This window comes from Octopus sinensis, linkage group LG14, assembly GCF_006345805.1.
Source record: "Octopus sinensis linkage group LG14, ASM634580v1, whole genome shotgun sequence".
NCBI lineage: Eukaryota > Metazoa > Mollusca > Cephalopoda > Octopoda > Octopodidae > Octopus > Octopus sinensis.
Window position 1 is genome coordinate 16,065,093 of NC_043010.1, and position 7,923 is coordinate 16,073,015.

The window sequence follows — 7,923 nt, forward strand, 5'->3', positions numbered from 1 at the left end:
ACTAGCCCTTAAAAGCCCCTAAAATTGCTGGCCTTGTGTCAAAATTTGAAACAATTATGATATCATTATTATTATTATTATTATTATTATTATTAAGAAAATTCTCTACACATTTAAGACTGTTAGAGCAGCTTTTAGCAATGGACTCCTTCCTGGAAATGGAGACATCTTGTGAGATGTTCCCCCTCTCCGCTCCTCGTAAATATAACACTTTTACAGGACTAAAACTGCACACATAATTCATATATATACACTTACATAAATGCATGTATAGACACACACACATACGTGCATAAACACGTATACATACATGCCCGTGTATCCACACAAATGTACACATACATATATACATTCAGGCATATACGTATACATAAGTATATATATATATATATATATATATATACATATTTATACAGGCGTGCATACAAATACATACACATACAATATGTAAGAGAATCTCACCAGTATTTTGAGACTTCCCCCCCAAAATTCTTTACATGTAACTCCTGATGTGCTGACTGGAACAAATATAAACCTGCACCACACACCACACACACACCACACACACACAAACCTTTTAGTCGCACTAATGTCTTACACCGAAACTATACATGATATTTTATCACTCCTGCACAAGCATACACATACATATGTGTTTATATACATTATATTCATGCATACATACATACATTTATATATATATATGTATATGTATATATAAGAAAACGAAAAAGTGAGAGAGAAAGAGTGACAGAGAGAGAAAGGATGATAAAGAGAATTATGCAAATGATTACACCTGAATCCAAACATAAAGACATATGCATACAACACACACACACTCATGTACACACACACACACACACATATATATATATATATAATATACATATACATATATGTGTCTATGTGTTTGTGTGCACACACGTGCACAGGCGCAGAGACAAACACACACATATATATCCTTGTGCACATGTACACTCGCACACACGGATTTATGCAAATAGATTTACACACACACACACACACACACACACACACATAGGAAACAGATTACATACATACATCTATACATATATACTGATACAACAAATGCAAACATATATATATATATATATATATATATATATGTATATATATAGAATGAAAAAAAAAGCCAAAAAAAAAAAGAAAAAAAAGGAATAACAAAGATAACTTCCATTTTGTTTACCTGTTTCCGTTGCTGAACATGTTTATGTATGTTAACTGTTAATTATTTTGGTCGTAGACGCTGGAATGCTGTAATAAAGCAATTAGAAGCTGGGCTTCCCCCACCCCTACCCCCTCTTCAACTCATAGACATTGTTGAACTCCAAAGATTCTGGCTAAAAACACGAAAAAAAAAACGAAAAAAAAACACTGCAAAACAAAGAAATTTATAAAGACCACCACTACAGAAAATATTTTTTAAAAACACAGACGTGCACGCATATATATATATGTATATATATATACAACATATATATATATATATATACATACAGTATATATATATGTATATATATATACATACAGTATATATATAATATATATATATATACATACATGTATATATATACATAAGTATATATATATATAATACAGTATATATATATACATACAGTATATATATGTATATATATACATACAGTATATATATATATATATAACATAAATACATACAGTATATATATATGTATATATATATACATGCAGTGTATATATATACATATATATACATACAGTGTGTGTGTGTATATATATATATTATATATATATGTATATATATTGAATACATATTGTATATCTACAAACACACATGCACACACACACACACACACACACACGCGCGCACACATATATGTGTGTGTTTGTATATCATTAAATTGATATGCCTACAAACTACATAAAAAACTTTATACAAGACGTAAACCTAAATCCTTATTTATACATGCTTGGTTCATGCGTATATAGTATAAATATAGGAATACCTACAAACTGAATATATATATATTTATATTATTAGAGATTTATAGACACCTATATTCGTATATAAATTTAAATATATTGGTACATAAACATTATATGTATGTACGGATGGCTTGATGAATATTATGAACAGAATGCATATATATTATACATACATAAATAAGACATATATATTGTACATAAGTATAATTTATACATATATTTAAATACATGTTTGTATTTACATATATATATGAGAGAGTGAGAGAAGAGAAAAGAGTGATAGAGTGAGAGAGAGAAACATAGCTAGACAGACAGATAGATAGATGCACACAGATAAGTATGCATCTGTATGTATGTATGTATAACGCTGATGAGAGTTAGAGGCTGCAATGGTCGTGACAGGGAGAAATCCTTATAGGGATGTATAGTATAAAAACTATATATAAATGCATATATATATATATAAAATATATACATAATATAATATATATAATATACATAATATATATATAATATCATTATCATAATATCTATATAGAATATATATATATAATATATATATATATATACCTACATCATATAATATATAGTATACATCCATAATATATATACATAATATTATATATATTATATACATCATAATATATATATAGTCCATAATATATAGATACGATTATATATATATATATATATATATGATATATATATATGATCATATATATATCAATATATATATATATATCTAGTATATGATATACATAATATATATATATGTATATATATCTGATATATATATATATATAATACTATATATATATAACTCTATATATATCTATATATAAACCTATAATATCTGTAATATATATGATATAAATATATATGTATATATATATACATAATATATATATAGATATATATATATATATATATATGATATATATCTAATGATATATATATATTATAGAATAATATATGTATCTAAAAAATATATATGTATATATATATGATAATATATATGTATAGATATATAGACATGATATATATATAATATATGTGTGTGTGTGTGTGTGTGTGTGATATATATAATCATATATATATATGCAAATCATATAGCTAGATATATATAGAAATATATGTATTATATATATGATATAATATATATATATATGTGTGTGTGTGTGTGTGTGTGTGTATATACAAATATATATATTCAAATACATATAGATAGATATATATAGAAATATGTATATATATATAGATATATATATACATACATGTGTGTGTGTGCATTTATATATCTATTTCCTATTTTTCATTAGTGGTTTAAAAATTGATCGAGATTTTCGTACATAGTATCTATCATGTGTGTGTGTGCGTCTGTGTGAAATATAAATAAATAAATATGTGTGTGTATGTAGTGGTATATAAATATACATGCACATGCATATATATGTATGCATACATATATGTATATACACGCACAACATAACATATTTATATACAATACATGCCATACATATGTATGTGTATATATATATATATATTTTTATATATATATCTATATATGTGTATATAGATATATATGTATATATATGGAAAATAAGACAAAACTAGAAAATGCTAAAATAATTTTACCATGAACAACATTTTAGTCATGTGACTTTTTTCAACTTTCAGTGAAGCATGAAAACCAATTTAATTGTGGAAAAATTAAATGAAATATTTTTTTTAAATATTTCCATAGTTTTCAAATACAAGGGTGATTTTCCTGTTTTCTCTCTTTCTCTCTCTCTTTTATTCTTGTGAAGGCTTGGTAGAAGCAGTCCTAAAAGAATATTTGATACTAGCAGTATCGCCCGGCGTTGCTCGGGTTTGTAAGGGAAATAACTATATAAGCATTTTTAGAGATGTAAAGTATAATAGCGATCTCAATATGGCTAACCACAAAGGGGGGGGGGTGTTACTGTAGCCTTTTACGTTCTGAGATTTAATAATAAATTTTTAGAGAGTTACTTCCCTTATATATGCCAAAAATGCATTAAAAATGGGAAAAATTGATGGTAAATTTTTTTTTAAATCGTAGACTCACGCTAATACCCAGAAGGGCTTGATATGAATCACGACTATAAGATACCCGGTTTTGGTTAAACTGCACCGCAAAATGTGGGAGTAGTTAGGAATCTAAATCGTAGGAGACAGACACACAACCTTACTTTTATATATCAAGATGAGGGATGTTAGTTCTTGGTTTCGTTTGTTTTACCTACAACCAAGCTCGCACAAGAGAGACAGACAGGAAAATGACCCTTGTACTTGAAAACTATGGAAATATTTTTAAAAGACATTCCATTTAATTTTTCCACGATTTCATTGTTTTTCATACTTTACTCAAAGTTGAAAAAGTTGCAAACACAGATGCCTGTACTAAAATGTTGTTCATGATAGAATTATTTTAGCATTTTCTACCTTGTCATATTTTCCTTACGCATATCAACACGTGAGTTTCTTTTCAACCTTCTACATACATATGTATGAATATATATATAATATATATATTTATGTATATTGTGTATATATGTGTATAATATGTGTATATATATATATATATATAATATTTATGTATATATGTGTGTATATATATATGATATATATAGTGTATAATATATGTATATATAAATATACATGTGTATATATGTATGTATATATATATATATACATATGTATGTATATATACACATGTATATATATATATATGTATGCATGTGTATATATATATATATGTATGCATGTGTATATATATGTATGCATGTATGTATATGTATATATGTATGTATATATGTATGTATGTATATATGTATATATGTATGCATGTATGCATGTATGTATATATGTATATATGTATATATGTATATATGTATGCATGTATGCATGTATGTATATATGTATGTATATATGTATGTATGTATGTATGTATATATGTATATATATATATATGTATCTATATATACACATGTATGTATATATATATATATGTATCTATATATACACGTGTATGTATATAGACATGTATATATATATAATTTTATGTATATATACAAAACTTACGTATATACATATACGTGTGTGTAAATATGTATATATGTATGCAATCATATATACATTCAGACTGACGTAGAACTATACATACATTGATACATAAAAATACAAGAAAGAGCTATTTTTTGTAAAAACTGTCTATGAAATCGGCCATGTTTGGGGTGGGGTGGTCAGTTGTTTGTCTGCAGTTATCCTGTCCCCTAGGGCAGGGCCATAGGTGAGCTACTATCCTGTCCCCTAGGGGCAGGGCCATAGGTGAGCTACTATATATTTCAGAGAGGCATTTGGTGCAAACTTTCTTCCTATTGAATAAAATTGAATGAAATGAAAAAAAATCAATAAACATTGTTTCACCTGTTTTTTTGTTTTGCTTTTTGTTATTTATTTTATCTTTTGTGTTACTTCAATTTACAACATTGTTCAAGTGCCTTCACATACACACGTATGATGCACGAAAGGGATAGAGATGCAGGAAAAGTAGTAAACAAGCCCATTTGAGAAGTCCTTTGTCAGTGCCCACCTTTCGCTGCCGTATAAAATAGCACTGATTCGAGAGGCTCAATGAACAGCTGGATTTTGATTTGCCGGGGCAATTTGGAGTCCCGGGCCTTCTTTAGTTTTATAAAGGATCAATTGTTGTCTTCTTTTGACTTAACTCTACTTTTAATCTGTTGTGTCTGGGGAGAGTGCCTTATTATTTAACACACTTACCAGTAAAATTTCCACTTATTTCTTATTTTTATTGTCCTAAAATTTTCGTTGCGTCTTGCAACCTTTTCAATAGTCTTGACTAGTGAGAGTCAAAACTATTGAAAAGGTTGCAAGACGCAACGAAAATTTTAGGAAAATAAAAATAAGAAATAAGTGGAAATTTTACCGGTCAGTGTGTTAAATTATAAGGCACTAAAAGAGAATGACTCTCCCCAGACACAACAGAATATGCTTCAACACACGAACACACAGAAAGAATCTTGCAAACGAAATCTTTTTTTATATCACCACAAGTTATCTCCCCTTAACTAGCTAACCTCGTTATCTCGCTCTACTTCGATTATTCATTTATCACATTGGTCACATAACAACGACTAATAACATTCCAAATGTCATTCCTGCTTTTAAAACTATTTTATCAATCTTTTATCTTTTCTAAGAAGCTGGTACTTTAATGCCCGCGTAAACAATTCATTCATACCTGTAGCTCTTCAATCTGAGTTTTCTCCCTTATATCAACTTTGCCGGGATTGAATATGTTGTGTTAGAGTTTAACTTTAATTTATGGTCAGTTGATATCACGCCACCCCTTAATTGAACGGGTATATCTGCGGCAGGAAAGTCGATGTGCCGATGTGTTAATCGATAAAATGAACAAATCAGAAATAGACAACTCTCCAGAAGTTGTGTATGCAGTTATGATGCCTCGACCAAGAAATAATCTGGTCCCACTTAGATTTTAAGGAATGGTCAAATATGTTGCAGCGAATGACAGAACTTAAAGATATTTCTCCTTTGAGAAATGTATTCAGAACGAGTCAGCTTCACAGAATTTCTTTCTTCAAAATATACCCATTCAAAAGTAACATTTGAATATGAAGAGTTCCCTTACTGTCATGATAAGTTGACAGTATACAACCACTCTCTCGCTCCACCACCGTACATATATCTATGAGATATATAGAAATTTAATATTTCTGATTTTGGTGATCAGTGAATAAATTTCACTGAAAATATATATATATATATTTACGAGGTCTAGACAGATATCTTCAGCTAGCGGGCCTCTGCTACTCTAGACCAATGATGGGCAAAGACCCTGAAACATGCGTGTCTCTAGATGCAGGCCTAGCTGTTGGGGGTATTTGTCTCCCCTTCGTAAATATATAAGGACACAGGAAATGTGTCGAGGCCAACAGGAAGCGTCGATGCTTCCTAGGGCTAAACAGCGGTGGTGTAATTCCCTTACAGGGCTGTCACGTTAAGTTGACAGTATACAACCACTTAAAAAGAATATAATTTCGTAAATATATTAAATTGGAAAAGTTACTCCTCAACCAACAGAAAGTTAATGCATTAAGGAATCAAAATAAGCAGAAGTAGATCAGCACAATCTCTCTCTTGAGAATTAATTAACGATAGACGTTGCACCGGTATTTAACTGTTTTCCTTAGTTGCTTAGTGTCTTATCTGAAATATATGGAATTATTCAAGAATCTCTAATGTAACACTTGAAGACCTTGTCGTTACTAACACATTCTTTTGTATTCTAACAAGAAATTCAAACAAACTCAGTCTCCATATATACACACACGTTCACACGTGTGTGTGTGTATGTACGCTATATACCAATTATACAACTCAGATCAAGACACACACACACACACACACACACCACACACACACACACACACACACACACACACACACATACGTACGTACGTACATATATATATATATATACACCTGTAAAAAAAATCGAGACAAATGAAAAACTACATCAGAAGAACCTTTAAAATAATGGACCAAGAAATAGCATCTTGCATTGTGGAGAAAGACTAGGCTAAAAGCAATCTGACTGTTGTTTAAGACACTGACACAGCATCTTTCTGGTGGTCTGTTTATAAACAGCCGGCTGCTTACATCACATTTTTTAGGGGAGGGGGGAGTACCTCGGTTTCTTTATCATAAGTGGAAAGATTTAGATACAATGACAAGAAAGAAGAGAAAGAATGGGATAAGCTTAGAGAAATGGTGGGTGCGGTGGGGGACAATGAAACAAAGAGAAGGAGCAGAAGAAAATAGAAAATTAAGGCAAGATGAAAAGGAAGAAAAGGAGAGAGAGAAAGA